This window comes from Denticeps clupeoides, chromosome 18 (assembly GCF_900700375.1).
Source record: "Denticeps clupeoides chromosome 18, fDenClu1.1, whole genome shotgun sequence".
Classification (NCBI taxonomy): domain Eukaryota; kingdom Metazoa; phylum Chordata; class Actinopteri; order Clupeiformes; family Denticipitidae; genus Denticeps; species Denticeps clupeoides.
Genome location: NC_041724.1, coordinates 12,142,786 through 12,164,332, shown reverse-complemented (window position 1 = coordinate 12,164,332; position 21,547 = coordinate 12,142,786). Strand labels below are relative to the sequence as shown.

Here is a 21,547-nt window from a genome sequence, read left to right as displayed (position 1 = left end):
GGAACGTTTTTTTTTTTTTTGTGTGTGTGATTAGCATATGCTTAAATTTTTTTTGGGGTGAATGTTTTGTGTTTTTGTTTTCTTTGTTTAAGAATGTTGAAGGTTTAATTTGTATATTGTTATGAGTGTTGATTTGATCCAGGAGGAGGGGCCTAGCGGGTAACACACTCGCCTATGAACCAGAAGACCCGGGTTCAAATCCCTCTTACCACCATTGTGTCCCTGAGCAAGACACTTAACCCTAAGTTGTTCCAGGGTGGGACTGTCCCTGTAACTACTGATTGTAAGTCGCTCTGGATAAGGGCGTCTGGTAAATGGTCTAAATGTAAATTCACTGTTAAGGTAAACCCCTGTATTAGACCAGAGGGATCATGGAGCCAGGGCAGCTGAGACTGGAGGGAGATGGAGAGAGAGAGTCAAACTTTTCATACTTGGTATTGGTGCCCTAATTAGTGTTTCATGTCTTTTGTTTTCTGTGATTTTTGTTCTTTTCGTGTTCAATTTATTCTTGTAGCAGACTTTTGTTTTTTTTTTACCTATACATATTTGCAAGTTTTTCTACCAGTTTTGGAGAAAAAATAGAATATATTTTTGATATGTTTTGGGCCTCTCTTTTTGACTCTCTTTTGGCCGGACATCCTGCCACACTTGGTGTCAGAAGTTGGATGAGGAGTCGGCGAAGAGGAGGAGACAAGGAAATGGCGAAGAAGCTGCAGAGGAAACTGCATCGGAACATCCTGCCACATGCACGCCTAGTCGCAGCAGAACGTTGGCAGCAGCCATCTACTATCATTATCAATAACTGATTAGTCCAGAATCAGGGTCCCCCAGGGCGCCCACACCGCTCACTCATAGGCAATTCAAGCCATGTAGTGTTGCCCTTGGGTGGTGGGGGGTAACCGGGGGACCTGGAGAAAACAGTGGTAAACCCTAGTTAACATAATTGAACTTTTGACATATTGTTGTTATTACCTGCCGATATTACTGAACTCGGTACTCATCTGTGGTAGCAGTGGGACAATTCAGGTCCCCAAGAGCTGTTAGTCACAGGAAAATGAAAGGGCTCTTGCTTTGAGCACTCTCCATTTAAATGTATTGGAATATTGTACATTGGGCTCAATTTCATTTGATAACCTGGGGGGAGCGGGTTTGCGGTGAAAAGTGGTGAAAATGGCCTCTGACCAGCAGTGCAGAGGCAGACAAGAGCCATTACAGGCTGAACTGCATTTCGCCAGCGTTTGTGCCGGCGTGTCTGGCCGGTCGATACTTCCCCAGACCCTTGAACAGAGCTCGTTCATCAAGCCCCGGTATTCCACATCCACGGGACGTACAGAGAGTCCCGGCCCCCTGCTTCCCCCCCCCGGCTTTATGATTTATCAAGCTGAAAAGGTCAATCCTCGGCGCGGTAATGAATTCTGTCTGGTTTTATTTGGGGGGGCACTGGGCGCGAGCGCTTTCTCCATTAGTGGCATATGCCATTACGTTGTTTGTCACTGGACGGAGCGAGGGGGGGTAAAATTGGGGAAGAGGTATTCATTAAAAGGAAGGATGTTGCATTAGCGGCGGCAGGATGGATGGCGGTTATTCACCGTGTGTACGGTGGGGCGAGTTTGTAAAGGGCGTATATCTGCTCTGTCACACACGCTTATCCCTGGATATTTTGAAGAAGATTATGACATGAACATGCCTTATCGTTATGAGTGGGTGGGGCGCACTGGATCACTGTAGTCAGATGAAAATTAATAATGGGGGTGAGAGGACCCCCCAAATAGCTCTTTGGCCGGCCATTTACAGGCGTATTTAAGCACAGGTATCAATCACCATCGTGTCAGACTACTGACTGATTTTTAAAAATTCTTTCTTGGTTTGCATAATACGAACACTGCAAGGCAAATATCAGTCACTTTGCAGACGTCTGTCCTTTAACAAATAATGTGCCGTAGAGGCTCGGCGGTAATGGGTTTCATTCATAATAAAGTGTAAAATGTGTCCTCAGGACCTGTGAAACAAACAAGAAAGGGCGGAATTTAGAGAGGAGGAACTAACTACCCGCCGAGTGTTATTATTACGGTCACCCAGAAGATGAAGTGTAACAATGTCCGTAAGGATGATTGACAGCCCTCACACACCCTACTTCCTCATTTGGGACAGTTTAAATCCACTACTATTGAAATTAATTTCAAATTCCAATTTTATTTGTCACATGCATAGTCATACACGGTATGATATGCAGTGAAATGCTTTTTGCGACTGCTACAGACCACAGTATTGCAATTATTACAAGTATACAATGAAAACCAATATCAATCACCTTGCTTGAAATAAAGCTAATTCATGGCGTCCCTAATACATTATTGGCACTTAAATTTGGATCGATGAACATCCTTAATCATTACATCACATGTAGAGCAATGCAAACGTCCCCAGTGATCCCACTCTGGATCAAAAGAGTGAGATCTCGAGCTTTGGTGGAACTCTCTACTCTTGACGGGCAAACAGCGGCTGAAATGGCGTAGACTGTTTAATCACATCCTAGAAAACGCACTTTAACCCCCCTTGAGGCTTTGATTGTTTTGCCTAATTCATCCCCACTAGCTGAGGTAGAGTCAGCAGGGATGGTGTTTGTTTAGCTGGGGAGCTGCGGTGGCTGCGTTTTGTTACTTATTGTTCCTATGGAAACAGGCGAACGTGGCAGGTCCAAGCTAATCGTTATTCAGTTCTATTGAGTGTGTGAAATTACAAGCAAGTGCAAGTCTCCAGATGAAACCCACACATCTATGTGTGTGTGTGTGTGTGTGTGTGTGTGTGTTTTTCCAGTTGGGCTATAGGCCCTTGATCCTCTCTGTCTGGCTGTTTGTTGGACGTCTGAATGATTCAGTCGTATAGTCACTGCTCCCTCGCTCCCTCTTTAGTAGGAAAATCCCGTTTTTTGGAAACACTCGATGACAGTTGAGGTTATGGAGAAGGATAAAAACCACACAGATAAGACCAACATACTACTGAGCCCCTGAAGATACATGGAGGAGGAAAGAAATCAATGGATGGAGGGGGGACTTGCAAAAGTACATCGCTCTTTTTTTTTTCTAACCAGTACACTTACGATGTAAAGGGCAATTTTTTCAAAGCTCTGGGGCTTTTTCTTGCCAGTGTAAGGTCAGAGGCATCCTCACAATTTAAATAAATAAATGGATAAAAGAAAAAAGAACCTCTTGGAAGGATCTTGAAGAAAGACGAACTGCCTTTTTTGTTGCTGTGTAATTACATCGCGTCCAGAAAGTATTCACAGCGCATCACTTCTTCCACATTTTGTTAAGTTACAGCCTTATTCCAAAATGGATTAATTTTTTCCCTCAGAACTCTTAAGTCCACACCCCATAATGACAACGTGATAAAAGTTTAATAGAGGTTATGACAAATGTTTTAAGAATAAAAAAAAAAACGAGAAAGCACATGAATACAAAAGTATTCACAGCCTTTGTTGATGCACCTTTGTCAGCAATTACACCAAGTTTGGCGCATCATATCCTCTGCCAGTTTCACCCATTCCTCTCTGCAGCACCTCTCCAGCTCCATCAGGTTGGACGGGAAGCGAGATTTTAAGAGATCTTTCCACAAAATGTGTAAAAAGTGATTTTTTCAGTTTAAATTAGGAGGAGCCTGATGAAGGGCTGCATTTACACCCACCATTTCCTCATTTTTGGATTCTTTAATTCTGTCACAAGTTTTTAGAGGGACAGCACTTGAACACGCACATGGAGTGCCATCAAAACGGTTGAGTATCATCTCTGACAGAGTATCGTTTTTTGGTACCTTGGAGACTCGGGCTCAAGAGCCGGAGTGTGATTAATGGGGAGGAAAATAAGACACACATTTAATTTAGGGTTAAGTGTCTTGCTCAGGGACACAATGGTAGTAAGTGGGGTTTGAACCTGGGTCTTCTGCTTCATAGGCGAGTGTGTTACCCAGTAGGCTACTACCACCCATAAAAAACAATGGGCAAGATTATGTCTTTAGAGGCTCTGAATTGTATTTTTCTCATTGTATGTTTTTAAAATTAAAATTAGTTGTGACATAGTTTGCATATATCACAACACCATGGAACACCACAATTTGATTTTGCTCGGCCACTTTTTTTCACGTTCCTCAGCTGTGTGAAAAGTGCTTTGTTTTCACTGTAAGGCACAAGTACAAAAAATAAGCTAATTGCTGATCACCATCACTTATTTTTAGAGTCGTCTCCTTCCGAGCTCTTTGTCTGGCTGATGAAAGTAGTGAGTCACAGTTTAGTTAAAACTGAAAAGAGCTGAAACGAGAGCGTACCTGGCTCAAACCCACGACGAGCCGGGATCTCTCGTGGGCTGCCCCGTCCCTCGCTTTACAAGCGGATCTGATCATTATGAATGGTATCTGACGCGTTTGACTCAGGAGGGAATTATCGACTTAATCACCGAGCGACGTCCGTGGAGATGTCCCCACGTGCTCCTCTGGTGTCCCCAGCTTCACCGCCTTCTCCCTTAATACCGCCTAATTGTCTGTTCGAGCCTCACTGGCCTCTTTTCTACGAGGATAAAATGCAGAGTGCGCTTCATCTGAGCAGCCGATGCTCCCCTTTTACTATGCTTGCGTAATCCTATCGGCCCCCTGAGGACACTGTATTTATTGTCTCGAGTCTGGTTAAGCCAAAGGCGTGCTTCCTATTCACCGTTAGACTGAACGGGTGACAAAGTACCAGTCTCACCCGACGAATTGGAGACTGAACCTGTGCCGGGGTTACTGCCCATCCCTCCATCAAGACATCTTCTGCGCTAGCCAGCGAAGGCGGCTTTTTCAATAATAAAAAAACAAATTTCATCTTGACAGTGTGCATGGCTTTCAATTGTGGGCTGTCTGCGCTAACACAGTCGCATGCACCCCATTCATAGAGGTACCCCAACTTGGAGGTCCAGCAGCACGAGGACAATGTGTCACCAAGGAAAGCAGCATCATAACGTTTTTTGGTAACTGGCCAGAGTGTTTCACGTAGTGGTACTGGACATTGCACCTGGGTTTGAAAGTGGTTTGTAGAACAAAATCAAACATGGAAACATTTTTTATGGAAACATTTTTTATATTCTAGACTGGCAATATAATGTTATTAATCTTTCGAAATTTTTGTGATTTATTTGTCTGCACATAGTGTTGCGAGAATGGGTGGTTTTGAATTCTACCTTGTATTTTATTTTCACACTTTGCACAGCCAACCAATCAGAACTGCCAATATTAAGTGGCAGTGAGAATCAATGTGTGTAATGCAACCTATAAGTAAATAGTAACTTTACAACTTTTAATTTGCCAAAGAAAGAGTTATGTGCAGATTTCAGGGTGAATACACTTCTCACTTTGTGAACTGATTTGCCTCCATGCACTTGCTGAACGAGCCAACCTGTTCTCAGCACACAGCTAATAGGACAGCAAGAGTTTTATTGGTCTGAGTAAAGAGCCTTGTACCGCTGTGTGGTAATCATGTCTAGTTACGGAAATGCTGAGGTGCTTACCGTAAAAGGTCAACGTGACAGAGGATAGAGTTTGCAGTCATGATGTCGACATATAATTTATACATCAGACTTTTTTTTTCGGCTCAGGATATTCAGTTCAATAAGTCCCTGTAGAAGAAAAATGGAGAGCCCCCAGAGGGAAAAAGCAGGAGGGAGCATTATTTGCTTTTCTCTTATTGACACACGGGTTTGTAGCAAATCAAAGTCATTAGTGCGGGCATCGAATTTCTACAAAATACCAAATGAATCCTTTTTAATTGTGGGCTCAGGCAGATGCTTCGGCCAAAGAGTGGTACGCAATGGCAATTAATTCACGAGAGTGGACAATGACAGCATTTTAATGAGCAAGTGAAGACGAGCGAGTGTGGGGAAGAAGTTTCTGGGGAAGAAAAGAAGGTCTTTTATTGCTGGATTGCCCCATTGACTTTTCGGATCAATTGCAGTATTATCGACCAAACTCTGCCAATGTGGATGTCGCACCTTAAAAAAGAAGATATTGTCGCTTAGTTTAACAGTTTATTTGCTACATTTGCAATGTTATTTGACATCATCCGAATGCGCAGCCGACTGAATGCTGGTGCTAAACGTCCATGTGGACACTGTGATTTGCTCCAATGAGCAGAAAAACAGTCTTGATTGAGTCCGTGATAAACCTGACGCCACGAATGACAGAAAAAAAATGGCTGGTTCAGATGTTATTATTAACTCTTTGTAAGAGTAATCAAATCGAATTTTAATCAAATCCAACCGAGAGAACAATGAAGCTTCAGACCTCTAATACACGGTAGTCCTGTATTGTTCTATGACTGAAGGCACTATTTTCAAACTGGCGCAAAGCACAGTGTCATGAGATAAAAGCATAGGGCTTTGTCACTAGTGTAAGGTCAAAGGCATTCTCAGGATTTACATGAATAAATTAATTAAACAAAAAAGAAATACAATCTTATTAATGTTTGCCATATTGACTGGTGCAGGTTTACAGAATAAGGAAGTGGGGTCCGAGTTTGTAGAAACATCATGAAAGATTGTGTTCTGGGCGAACAACTAGCGAACAAGCCCCATGCGTATAAGCGTTTAGTGTGATGAGCTTAGTGGCAGTTTGAAGTACATTTACATTTACAGCATTTATCAGCTGCCCTTATCCAGAGCGACTTACAATCAGTAGTTACAGGGACAGTCCCCCCCTGGACACACTCTCACACTCAGGGACACAATGGTAGTAAGTGGGATTTGAACCTGGGTCTTCTGGTTCACAGGCGAGTGTGTTACCCACTAGACTAATACCACCCTGCAGTAGTAGTAGAAGTTGCTTGTAGAGACGTCTGTATAGGCTGGAGTTATCTTAGTTGGAGGGTGTTTCTGTGTGTGTGTTTTTTGTGTGCGTGGAGTGGAGTGGGTTCCCACAGAGGGAGGCTTGCCCTTATCAAAGGGCCTGTCACCACGCTTCAGGGGAAACACCCTGGGGATGTAAATCTATCAAGGTGGCTGAATATCCACAGCATGCACCACACACACACGCACACACACACACACACACACACACACACACACACACACACACACACACACACACACACACACACACACACACACTACACTTCTTCATCTCCTGCAGGCTGAGTAATGATCCTCAGGCAAAGGCAGCTAATTAGACCTGACATCACACCCGGCTCATGCACCGCTCGCTCTGCCCTGTCTCCCTGCTCTGTTGCTGTCCCTTCCTGGACACCTCCCACCCACTTACACCTGCTACGCCGGACTCGAGGCTCTTCATGCGGCTCGGCCTCACGTCCGCTCTTCTGCAAATATAAGCACGGAGGTGAACCGGAACAAAAAATAGTAAAATTCCTCCTGTGAATCAATAATAATCAGAATAATTGCAGAGTGCTTGATCTCTGACTCGGAACGCACCACCATTTATATCCATCATTGACGAGGGTGATGCCAAGGCTCACTCATCACACGCCAGCTATGATGTGGAGATTTCGGGGGAACAGGAACACCTTTACTGTCTTCAACAAACTGAGGAAGTGGGAGCTTCAGTTCAATGTCTCAAGTACGATTTCCCTGTCACTGTACTTGTGACATCATGTCTAGACAAAAGGTAAACAGGCCCAGGATTGGCTGAACTATTGCTTCTTAACCACTAGCATAGATGCCAGAATCAGGCATTCAGCACGCATCAGTCACAAAACGTCAACAGGACGGCATGCCAGTAGGCGGAGCCATGGATATTCCAATCCTGGAGGGACACGGTAAAGCTGGGAATACACTGTGTGGTTTCTGAACCAATGTTTCACGATAATTCCTTGAGCTCGGGCCAAATTGCAGCTTGATTGTTTGTCGTACAGTGTACATGGTATAAGAGCAAGGGTTGCACAAAGTGAGGTTTATCCTCACCGTGAATGCGCAACTAAAGTGTATCCATAAATGTCACCGCCATCTCAAAATCACACAAATAGCTCATTTCGCTTTGTTCAGCATTGTTACTGATGGTCCAAGATGGCGCCAGGTGAGCTCAGCTGCCGTCTTTTAACTTTCAGCAACCCTTCACCTGCAAATCCACCACCATTGAGCGCATTAGATATGATAGAGACACGCTTGTTTCTATTAATATACAAAAACAAGCATTTCACTGCATATCATACCGTATATTACTGTGTACGTGACAAATAAAATTTTAATTTGAATAGAATTTGATGCGAGTTCTTGTCCTTCTTCTGACGTGTGTATTCTGGGGTGTGTATTGGCAATGATCTCACAATACGATACGTATCATGATACATGGGTCACAATACAATTATATGATGATATATTGTTATATTGTACATATTGAAATGTTTTACAGTTCACTGAAAATGTAAAAATAGAGCTGATACTTGAAGTCCTTGTATCGATACAATATCACCACACAAAATATCATGATATATTTCTGTATCAATATTTTCTAACACTCCTATTGTGTAGTGTGAACAGTCAGTTCTCATATGAGCATCAGACTGAACAGTGTACGCACATAAATGTCGCGTAAAGCCCATCGAGTCCATTTTTGTAAAGACACCTTGTCATATGAGCTTCACCCATGTCTAATAATGGATGAATTAGGTGTCAGGTGTGTATAAATAGAAGCCCAGTACACTAGACCTTCACATCAACTGCAACTGGACCTCTGCAAACATGCCTGAGATTCACCAAAGCGGCTGAAGACCAGATCCACTGCTGATGTGGCAGACACCTCAATGTGTCTCAGAGTCAAGTACAGAGGATAAAAAAAGATTTGAAGAGACAGGAGACGTTTTTGACAAGCCCAGGTCAGGCAGACCCCACAAGACAACTGCTCGAGAGGACAGTTTGTTATCTAGAAAATCCAAGGCCATCCAATTTTCCACTGCAGCAGAGCTACACGAGACCTAGTCACCTGAAGTCCCTGTGTCAACCAAAACAGTTTGTCGGATTCTGTCTCAAAATGGCCTCCATGGTCAAATCAGTGCCCAGAGATCCAGCACTAAACAATAGACAGTTGAAAAACTTGTGTGACATTTGCCAAGGCCCACAGCCCGCTAAAAGGATGGACGCTGGAAATGTGGCAGAAGATGGATTTTTCAGTTGAATCTTCTGTTGAATGACATCACAGTCCCCGCAAATATTGCAGGAGACCTACTGGAGCCCACATGGATCCGAGATTCTCCGAGAAAACAGTGAAGTTTGGTGGCGGATCATGGTCTGGGGTTACATCTAGTATGGGGATGTGAGAGAGATCTGCAGGGTGGAAGGCAACATCAATAGTCTGAAATACCAAGAATCTTAGCTACCTTTCATATTCCCAACCATAAAAGAGGCGATTTTCTGCGGCAAGCCAAATTCTCCATCACATAATTTCATCTCCACATCAAAGTTCCTCAAGGCGAGGAAGATCAGGATGCTCCAGGATTGGCCAGCCCAGTCACCAGACATGAACAATATTGAGCATGTGTGGGGTAGGATGAAAGAGGAAGCATGGAAGACGAAACCAAAGAATATTGATGAACTCTGGGAGGCATGCAAGACTGCTTTCTTTGCTATTCCTGATGACTTCATCAATAAATTGTATGAATCCTTGCCAAACCGCATGGATGCAGTCCTTCAAGCTCATGGAAGTCATACAAAATATTACATTTGGATCTCACAGCACCACTACTTCAATTTGTTACGTATAGGCGACTAAACGTTCGTCTTGCCAAAATTTGACCGTTCTGTCTTAATTAAATGAAAAATCTTTTTTTCAGTGAAACGAATTCATTTCAATGCATTAAACATAATTTGGCAGGGTTTTAGCTTTTCATATGAGCTATTTCTAACACCAATTGATTAATTAAAAGTCAGGTTAATAGCAGGTGTTTCTACAAAATAGATAAGCGACAAGACTTTTGTTTTACAAAACAACTGGAAAAATTGCACAGTGTAGTTGTTGGAAAATAAAGAAGAGACCGAAGGGATTACACCAGATTATTGGGATCAACAGGGTGACTTTCCCTGCTTATTTTATATGTATATTTATATGCATATTATATGTTGTGTCCTGAATATTGAGCTCCTCCAAAAGCCTCCGTTCGTCCTTTTGCATTGCAGTGCTGTTTTTTTTTTTTTCAAATTTTCAATTCCAGCATTAAAAACCAATTCAATTTAATTTATGCTGTATTATGCAAAAGTTTTAGGCAGTAGTGAAGCCAATTGACGGTTCATTAACTCTGAAATTGTTCAGAAAGGGACGATTTAAAAGTGTAAAGCACACAAATAAAAGTGGTTAAATTTGTGCTAGAAGAACCGGGGGTTGGTCTCTCTCAAATAATAAATGATCTCCAATAAGCAAAAGTTCACAGATGGAGGATAATATTGTACATCTGCTCAGAGAACAATAGAATAACAGAGTCTGTTTCTCTAGACACATCATGTCATTATTTAATTCTGCAATAAACCGGTTACCTAAATCAATATTTGATCAATTCTTGACATCAATTCTTGACATCTTTGATAAACATTAGTTTTATTGTCCGTAATCTTTTTAGCATGATACCGTATGTTGTGCCATTTTTGCTTTGTGCTGTGGGTTTGTGTCTGTGACGTGGTCGCAGTGTTGTCATTCGGCTCCCCGCTGAGCTCTCAAGTGACTGGAAATGTGGGTCGGTTCTCGCTGGTGCCCACCTTCGGCACCAGCAGCGGCACTGGAATCAGGAGTTCAAAAATCTGCTTCAACCAATCCAAGCTGTGGCCAGGTTCCCCACTGATCCAGTCCAACCAGCAGCAGGCTGCAGTCTTCATTTCGTACGTGTTAATAGAACCGGAAACAGAGGTGAAAGACAGTAATGTATAAGGAGATTAAAAGGAAGTGATTTGGATTATTTGGCTGCAGCTCGTATCGCTCCTCATGTCCGCTTTGTCGCTGTATTTCATGGTCACGCTCCCATTGGCCTGCGGGGGAGGGAGGTGTTTTTTTTGTTCTGTGTGTGTGAGTGTGTGTGTTTGTGAGGGTTAGACAGGTTGTTGTGGCTGAACGCCCATGTTTCCTGAAAGTCCTCATCTCGGCGACATGCTTCGGATTATGTGCTTCAACAGGGAGCGACGGGAGCAATTTTGCCCCCCACTGCAGAGCGTAAAAGCAGAAAGCTGCTGTTAACTGCTGTTGAGTGTGTGTGTGTGTGTGTGTGTGTATTTCATGGTTCATCCTCCCTGATGTGAATGTGTGTTTTGGATGTTGGGGAGGGGGTTTGCACAGCACTGCAGTCTTGTAGTTGACTACATGGTTGGGGGGGGTGTTGGTGATGAATGTGTACGCTTCTTGACAGCTGAACAGGAAATGGGGAGGTCTCGTAAATGGAAACCGGGTTCGGAGCATGAGCAGATCGCCCACACACAACAGACGGACACCAAGCAGTGCAGCGTGTGGCACACACACCCACACACACACAATCACGGTCACTTAATCACACTCTGAAACGTATATACATATTCATTTCTCCTCACACCCTTTCTCATCTACACACACACACACACACACACACTCACACATGCACCTGTTCAGTTTCACATTGTCCTCACACATTATCATTCTGGTTCATTTTTTTTAGGGGTGTAACGATTCTTCACTTCATATTGGAATTTCTCAGCCACAGAGTGGCCCATGTCTTGGTTTTTATTAATGTGTTTAGTTGTTTTATGGAGGAGGGGGCACACGTTACTAATGTCACATCATGGTGGCTCTGAGGTGAGCGTTTTTGGCCTCACACCTCTGAGGTCGTGAATTTGAATCATAAGATGGGAAATTCCAGATCCACGGCATTTCACGCTTGTATTTTTATCAAACTGCGTGCTCCCCCAAGCAAGGAAGAGGTGTCTCCAGGGCGCCAATAGACCAACAAATGGCCTGAGGTGCCACGACGGGAAAGCCTTTCGGGGCTGGATTACCACTGTATTCCTGTTTCAGGAGTTCTGTTTAGACAAGGCTGAAAAATCGAACGACAATCTGATTGGTCTGTGGCAACTTTGTTTGGGAGTCAAATGGCGAGTATAAAAAAGGTTCTCTTCATGGTTACTGTCTCTTCATTTCCTCCTCCATCGGGGGTTTGGGGGTTCTCCCCCAGATTCTGGGCCTCTGCCTCTGTTTCTTTTGGGCCTCTCTGAATCCTGGATCCTCTTCCTCTATCCCTTTCTCTTCTCACTTTTATTTTTTCTGTAACATTGGTACCATTTTTACATACAATATTTTCATGTAACTGCAATACTAACCTACCCGTGTTAATAAATTAGAAACTGTTCATTCTTGTAACTTCTATTGTGCCACGCCTCTTTCATGCCAGGTAACATCAGATGAGTTTAAATAAAGTGTTTTTTTTACAGAATCGTGTCTCTGTGTGACGAGTGATTCCTCCAGGTTCTCCGGTTTTCTCCTGCTGTTAAAGTGCATGTACACTAGGTGGATTGGCATTTCTAAATTTGTCATAGCTGTGTGAGTGAATGGTGCATGTGCCCTGCAGTGGACTCCAGAAGCAGCAATGCGGATCTACATTCAGCAGTTTTGGGTAGTCTGTGAGTGAGAAATTGGCAAATACAAGAAGTGACTGCGTGCCAGTTAACTTCATCTTGTCACAGAGTTCTAGCCTACCAGACAGCAGCCGTAGTTTCTTTTAAATGCGTACAGCAAGCTGACCATGTCGATTATATGATTATCCTTTCCCTGCAGCTCTAAATTAAGCTCATTTAGATGAACCGTCAGAAACGCTAAATGCAAAAGGTTGTTCTCTAGCTGTGAATATGCATATCGGAGATTTCAGGCAGAATCTACTAAAATGTACCCCTGCTTAGCCATCTATGATGTGTGTACAGCAGCAGGTCTGTGTCTCCTCCAAACCAAATAAACTTCTCTGTAGACTATCACTTCTTCCAGGTTTAACATTTGGCCGCACAATGATTGATTGTGCATTATGCAATGATAATAAAGGAAGCCCTGGAAAATTTTTACATTTTTGGCATAATGCAATAAAGCCAATTTTGTAATGTTGTCAAAAAAAAAATCCATTTTCAGATACTAATCGATAGTAAAATTTGGAATCAATTAGCACTGGAATAGATACTTAAATTCCAGTTTTGGAATCATGGAAATCTCCCGCAGACCACAGCAATTTTCAGCAGGCACTGCAGCATGCAGGATCACTGTCTGGAATTATACAACCAAACCATGTGAACAAGCCCGTTTACAAGACGTGCTTCAGATATTTTAATTGCTACTGTCAAACAATACTGTTGAAGTAAGTTAACTTTAAAATTGGCTTTGTCTTCGCTTCTCTCCGCATGTTGCCATTATGTAATAGCACAACACGCATATATTTTCACTTCTGCGGCATGAGAAGTGAGGAGGGCTTTTTTTTGTTAATTTGTTTATTTTTATTGTTTTAAATGTATTTATCAATGTATTTTTTATTCATTTCTTTATGTAGTATACAGGGAGTGCAGAATTATTAGGCAAATGAGTATTTTGTCCACATCATCCTCTTCATGCATGTTGTCTTACTCCAAGCTGTATAGGCTCGAAAGCCTACTACCAATTAAGCATATTAGGTGATGTGCATCTCTGTAATGAGAAGGGGTGTGGTCTAATGACATCAACACCCTATATCAGGTGTGCATAATTATTAGGCAACTTCCTTTCCTTTGGCAAAATGGGTCAAAAGAAGGACTTGACAGGCTCAGAAAAGTCAAAATAGTGAGATATCTTGCAGGAGGATGCAGCACTTGTAAAAAAAGCAAAGCTTCTGAAGCGTGATCATCGAACAATCAAGCGTTTCATTCAAAATAGTCAACAGGGTGGCGTGTGGAAAAACCAAGGCGCAAAATAACTGCCCATGAACTGAGAAAAGTCAAGCATGCAGCTGCCAAGATGCCACTTGCCACCAGTTTGGCCATATTTCAGAGCTGCAACATCACTGGAGTGCCCAAAAGCACAAGGTGTGCAATACTCAGAGACATGGCCAAGGTAAGAAAGGCTGAAAGACGACCACCACTGAACAAGACACACAAGCTGAAACGTCAAGACTGGGCCAAGAAATATCTCAAGACTGATTTTTCTAAGGTTTTATGGACTGATGAAATGAGAGTGAGTCTTGATGGGCCAGATGGATGGGCCCGTGGCTGGATTGGTAAAGGGCAGAGAGCTCCAGTCCGACTCAGACGCCAGCAAGGTGGAGGTGGGGTACTGGTTTGGGCTGGTATCATCAAAGATGAGCTTGTGGGGCCTTTTCGGGTTGAGGATGGAGTCAAGCTCAACTCCCAGTCCTACTGCCAGTTTCTGGAAGACACCATCTTCAAGCAGTGGTACAGGAAGAAGTCTGCATCCTTCAAGAAAAACATGATTTTCATGCAGGACAATGCTCCATCACACGCGTCCAAGTACTCCACAGCGTGGCTGGCAAGAAAGGGTATAAAAGAAGAAAAACTAATGACATGGCCTCCTTGTTCACCTGATCTGAACCCCATTGAGAACCTGTGGTCCATCATCAAATGTGAGATTTACAAGGAGGGAAAACAGTACACCTCTCTGAACAGTGTCTGGGAGGCTGTGGTTGCTGCTGCACGCAATGTTGATGGTGAACAGATCAAAACACTGACAGAATCCATGGATGGCAGGCTTTTGAGTGTCCTTGCAAAGAAAGGTGGCTATATTGGTTGCTGATTTGTTTTTGTTTTGAATGTCAGAAATGTATATTTGTGAATGTGGAGATGTTATATTGGTTTCACTGGTAAAAATAAATAATTGAAATGGGTATATATTTGTTTTTTGTTAAGTTGCCTAATAATTATGCACAGTAATAGTCACCTGCACACACAGATATCCCCCTAAAATAGCTAAAAATTGAGAACATGGTTGTTGTTCAATAATAAAATTATTCCTCAAAAATACAACTCGCCTAATAATTCTGCACTCCCTGTATATTGTGAGTAACAGTGGGTAGTGCAGGCAGGAAGGAACGATGCAAACGCACGACCTGACAAGACGCGGGATTTATTCAGAACAGGAACACGCAGTACAGGACGCTGGTAAGCGTAGACAAACATTCAATAGTGAACTGGTGGACTCCATGGAAACCCCGGCACGGCACACGAAGCGGGACACCCCCTCACGGCCAGAAACATGACATACATGCGCGCACACACACACACACACACACACACACACACACACACATATATATTGAAAATTATCCAAATATCTTCCTGTATTTGTTATTTTTCCCCCTCTTATATAAAAAACTGTATGGAGTATGGAGCAGCATCATTAGTATCTGTATCGAGTTCGAAATTTCAGTTGTGATGGAAATGAGCTCAAAGAGGGGCAACCGGCTCTTATTAACAATTTCCATTGAAAGTGTGGAAAATATCTTCACCTCTGAAGAAGATATCTAAATCGTAAAATGTCAGAAGCTCTACTTTGGCACTCATAAAAACATTCTGATAAACACATAAAGCTGTGCTTCATTCATCAGATCAGTCAACTCATCAAGGTGACACAAGGTGTCAATGTCTTTTTATCAGTTGATCCTTATCTTCTGCCATTCATTTATAACAACTTCACCATCCTAGCCAGACCGTGACACTTGCAATAATAACTTTTGGTGTTCAGGTTGGTAAAAATGAATTGCTGTCCAGCTAACTGACGCCACCCCCCCCCCCCCCACCCCCCACCCCCCCCCCCCACCCCCCCACCCCCCCCCCCCCCCCCCCCCCCCCCTTTGCTGCATATGGCTGTTTTAAACTGGGTCTTTTTGAAATGCGGCTCCAAATTACCCTTCTTCTGAAAATGGCACGCTCTCATATGCACTTCGAATTTGAGTTTATCCAGAGTGACTTAAACAAGTGCTTTAAGGTGTCTATCATTGTAATCCCTCATTCGCTTCACTAGGACCCAATCTGCAAATACCATTAGTTTAGAAAGAGTATTTTTTCAAAAGAAATGTTTTAATCTTTCGTTTGAAGATGTTTAGAGACTCAGCCAATTGATCGCCATGGACTGTTCATGGGGCTGTCAGTGGACACCACATATATGATTTCCATTCTAATCATCTTGGGACAAATATTAATTATTTAAAAAGTCTCCCCATGCTCTATGGGAAAATATCCCGAAATAAAAGAAAAGGATAATTTTCCTGAGCTAACTAACCAAGCAGAATCATGACTTCACATAATGTGTAAAGTTTTAATTGTGGAATTTTGTACAGGCTGCACCTGTAAGGACAGCGGCGCCATTTTTTCCCTCTGGAACCATGACACCAGACCGTGGACATTTCAATTGCATTTTCAGTCTAGTATTGTGCACGTGCTACAGCCCTAATACACACATCCACGTCCTGACCTCCACCCACCGCCTTCGCCACCCACACACGCAGAGACCTTGTTAGAGTCCACGGACAAACCGCTTTACTGCTGTGTCTTCTATTAGCAGCTATTAAACAGCACGTCCTTTTCATAACGCTGCGTCCCCGTCTCCGTCCTCATTCATCGCCTTCTTCTGCTCCAGGCCTCCCTCACAGATCAGGCTGACAATTACTTAATGCTCGCTGTAGTCTATTTGCATTTTCCTCTGAGGTTTATGTTTTCATCCCCTCCCCGCAATGCGCAAACCGGCCACTTTCAACGCACCAGCGGGCGGCTCCCGCTCCGTAATTGTAACATTTTAATACTTGTTGAGACGTTATTATCTTCGTGCTCAGAATTGCAATGCATTTGGAGGTCAGGATTTCGCTAGCCCGCGGCTGGGAAATGTAAGCATCCCGTCTAAGCAACATTTACGCACGAGCGCGCCTAGAGCGCAGTCAGCCTCTGTGACAACTTATTCTGACTGGTGGGATAAAAATGTGCTTTTGCTATGGTAAGAGTCAGTAATTCAGATATTTTTTTACCCCATCATTCATTCATGCAACACGTGGCTCTCTGTAAAAAAAAAAAAAAAAAAAAAAGTCAGACTTGTGTAAGTCAGTCAAATGCACCGCAGTGAATTTTTAGAAGGTTTACCCTCACCCAGCTGTCTGCGTGTGAAGGTGGGCGTCATCTCTCTTGGGCGAGAATAAAAGGGCAGTTAATACCCGAGACAGGGTCCATCTCTCCCTGTCAGGCCGTCTGGCCGGCCATCCTCCATCAGAAGCCTTCTGTTTGTGGACAGGCGCCTTACTCAGGGCTGCTGATTGAGGGGATGGGTGAAAAAGAGCCAGTCCAGTGCCTGGTGAAGATGTTGGGAATTGATAGGACCTCATGTCTCATTGGCTGTGTGTGTGTGTGTGAGAGAGAGATAAAAATGTGTATAGTGACACAAGTGGAGATTTTTTCTGCTATTTCTGGTTATGCTTCAGTGCGGTCAGCAGTCATGGCCAGATAGTGAACACGTCTCAAGGACACCTTGAGAAAATGTATATTGCAAATCAGAAGATGTTTTATGCAGGACAGGTTATGGGCCGCATGGTGGTTAGCAAACATTGCCTCCAAGGTTGTGAGTTCAAATCCCATGTCTGACTTTGTGTGTGGAGTTTATTCACTAAGTGAAATGCCAACTCTGGAGGTGTGTATGCACCTAGTGGAACTCTGCCACGCCTCTGTGGGTGAGTCCCAGGACTGGGTTCTGGCTGCCATGACCCTGAGTAGGACTAAGTAGTTATGGAAAATGAGTGAAGTTATAAATCTTAAGGGAATTCTTCTGGGAGTTTCTGAACATTTTTCTACAAACTTTCAGATGGACTTGAAAATGAATTGATTCGAGAAATGTGGTAAAGGTCAAAGGTCACTGCGGTCGTACATTTATGTGAACACAGCAGTATACAGTACATGCCTTGAGGGACGTTCACTCTGGCTTATGGATGAACCAGTTTGTTAATCAAAGGTCAAAGGTCAAGGCAACTGATGGTTATCTGCACTGCATTGTTGCAGAGGCACTCATCTATAGTTTGATAAAGTATCTGACTGATATAGGAATTACTGTGTTATATGGTTATATAGTGTGTGTGAGTGTGAGAGTTGTTTGTATATTGTGGTCTGTGTACCCATATATTGTTTGATATATTAATGTTTTTGCTATTACATTATTATGTATGTGTGTGTATTAAGAAGCAAACTAATAGACGATTGTGTGTGGAGAGTAAATTTTAATATTTGAAGTAATTCATTCTCTGTATGGTTGCATGCCATGTCCTTGTGCATTTGTGTGCGTTTGTGTGTTTTCAGGCACATCATAAGCTTTAAGATAGTGTGTGTTTGTGTATATCTGAATCTGCCTAATCTGAATGGTCATCTCTATAGCAACTTGCATGAATTATTTTTGTACTCCTACTCACCAAAAACACGTGGCTCACTTCTATTTTTAGGAAGAAGAAAACAGCAGTAGGGGAAAAAGTGAAGTGCTTTTTAAATGGAAGTAAAATTTTCTAATTACGTCTTATCATTTTAAGTACAACAGGGGAATTAAATTAATACAGATGCGTCCTGCTCAAGTCTGGTCCAGTGGGAACGTACTCCGTAAGATGAAAGCAATTTGCCCCACATCCTTGCCCTACCACCGTAAATGGGGCCACAATGGAATGAACATTCATAATAAAACACGGGTGATATTTTTAATAAGGAGACGATGTGGCGTTCACTGTTTTGGGAGGCCGTGCTGAGGTAACCCCCAACCTTAGCCGGCCTCCTTAGATTAGTTTTGCTCAAGACATCTTTTTTTTTCTTTTTCTCCCCATCATTTCCAGGATTGACTGAAGTGGCTGACATCTCAGGGAAATATGAACAAAGGAATGAATTTGTGTTCCTCCTTGCATTCAGCTGTAATTTATCGATTGCTAAATGTCCTCCCAAAGTGAAAGCTAGGACAGGGTGCTGGTCCAGAAAAGGAATGAAGAGGGGAATAAATACTTAAGTTGCATCTTTATAATTCTTTATATATGGTTATTACCATAGGATCTCATATGCGCTCATGTTTAGAATGAAACATGAGCGTATATCAAACAAATTTCATAATATAAAAAAACCAAAACAACACAAAATAGGCTAAATAAAACATGAACTCATCTTGAGGTGCCTAAATTTAGATGTGGATGATGTTTAATGAGAAATAATATTTAATGTTCAATGATATTTAATTTTATTTGTCCTGTACAGTCCCTGACAAAAGTCTTGTCGCTTATCTATTTTGTAGAAACACCTGCTATTAACCTGACTTTTAATTAATCTATTGATGTTAGAAATAGCTCATATGAAAAGCTAAAACCCTGCCAAATGATTTTTAATGCATTAAAATGAATTAGTTTAACTGAAAAAAGATGTATCATTTAATCAAGACAAAAAAGGTCAAGACAAAAGTTTTGTCGCCTATACAGAAATGGAACAAATTCAATGCAAATATAAATATATTTAGTAGAGGTGCTGTGAGATCCAAATTTTATATCTTGTATGACTTCCATGAGCTTGAAGGACTGCATCCATACAATTTATTGATGAAGTCATCAGGAATAACAAAGAAAGCAGTCTTGCATGCCTCCATATTCAATATTCTCTGGTTTCGTCTTCCATGCTTCCTCTTTCATCCTACCCCACACATGCTCAATGATGTTCATGTCTGGTGACTGGGCTGGCCAATCCTGGAGCATCTTGATCTTCTTCTCGTGGAGCTCTGCTGCAGTGGAAAATTGGCTGGCCTTGGATTTTTCCAGCCAACAAACGGTCGTCTTGAGCAGTTGTCCTGCGGGGGTATGCCTGACCTGGGCCTGTCAAAAACGTCTCCAGTCTCTTCAAATCTTTTTTTTATCCTCTGTACTTGACGCTGAGACACGTTGAAGGTGTCTGCCACATCAGCAGTGGATCTGGTCTTCAGCCTCTTGATAATTAACTTTAGTCTCAGGGTGAATCTTAGGCATGTTTGCAGAGGTCTAGTTACAGTTGATGTGAAGGTCTAGTGTTCTGGGGTTCTTTTTATACACACCTGACACCTAATTCATCCATTATTAGTCACAGGTGACGCTCATATGACAAGGTGACAACACTTATGTCTTAGCAAAAATGGACTCAATGGGCTTTACCAAGCTTTGAATATTAGAATACTTTTTACAGTTTTGTTTTGAACTGAAACATTATTACAAAAGCTGTTGGGACTAAATAGAGCCATTTCTTGTAAAAAAATCTTGATTAGAAATATATTTCAGTGACACTTAATGTCAATTTGTACACAAGCGACAAGACTTTTGTCAGGGACTGTATTGTGACTGCTACAGTACTCATTTGACTATTGATAAAATACATAAATGTATTTATCACAGATTTATCACAGATTACAAAATACAACAGTTAGTTGTTATGTCTTCTGTTTTTAACATATTGCAAAGTGTGAAGTGTTTAACTGAATTTACATGATTTCTGAATTATATAATAGATTTATTTGCCTATATTTGCAAAAAGTCAATGCCAAATTCACCACCTGGTAGTATTGCAAAAGAAACATTAGCAAACAATATGTACCGGGGGTATGAAATTTCACTATTTGTTATATTTCAGCTATTTGCCAAGTTAATTTTTTCCTAATTAATGTACACACAGCACCCCATATTGACATAAAAACAGCAAAGGATCTGAATACTCAGGATCATGTGATATTTCATATATATTTTTTTCTTAATAAATCTGCAAAAATGTGAAGAATTCTGTGTTTTACCCTCAAAATGGGGTGATGTATGTACATTAATGAGGAAAAAAATGAACTTGAAAAATTTAAGGGGGTTTGTATACTTTCCATGCCCACTAAATTATAAAAGTATTCTGAATACATTCTGGGCATTCAGTTTTGTTGCATATGTCTGTGTGTGTGTAGGTTTTTTGTGGGACTGGGTTGATTTTTTCTCTCTCTCACTCTCCTCAATGCGATGGTGTTGATTTACAGCCACAGCCGACCTCAGTGGTTTTATTGGTCTTTGATTTGAGCTACGGCTGCTCATCAAATATAAATGCTCTCTGCGCTGGAGCGGGATTGGATTTGTGATTGGAAAATTGGTGCAAATTTACAGCCAGTGAGAGTGGCATTAGAACCATGTTACCCCGGTATCGATCGCAGCCTGATATTCTTAAAGGATAATTAATTGGTGGGCATATGAGAGGCCAGTGCTGAAATGGCTTAAGTGCCATCTCACAAGGTACTGTTCTGTAATTACTTTTCTGGGTGTCTGCACCCTCTTCTGTTTCTCCATAGATTTTATTTCTGGAAATTTAGACTGTGCCAGAAAAATGACACAATTACCTTTGATTTTCAGTCGAAATGTCCCCTTTGCTTCTATGCCATGATGCAAAGATGAAAGTGGGCAGAATTTATTGATTCAGCCCATCAAAGTTCTGGGATGTGATATTTTTAGACATGCTTTACCATGTTCTAGATTTTAATTTAGCTGCACCAATCACTGTTTTCAAAAGTTTTGATTAAACATCAAAACTCAGATAAAAGATTTCAATCAGGAAGAGTTGCT

General features: G+C 42.1%; 1 protein-coding gene across 3 annotated transcripts in view; it reads left to right on the top strand.

The window, feature by feature from the left end:
• Positions 1-21,547, top strand: part of drp2 (dystrophin related protein 2) — a 164,645-nt gene that overhangs the window by 8,411 nt on the left and 134,687 nt on the right. The gene's annotated exons all lie outside the window — the stretch shown is intronic.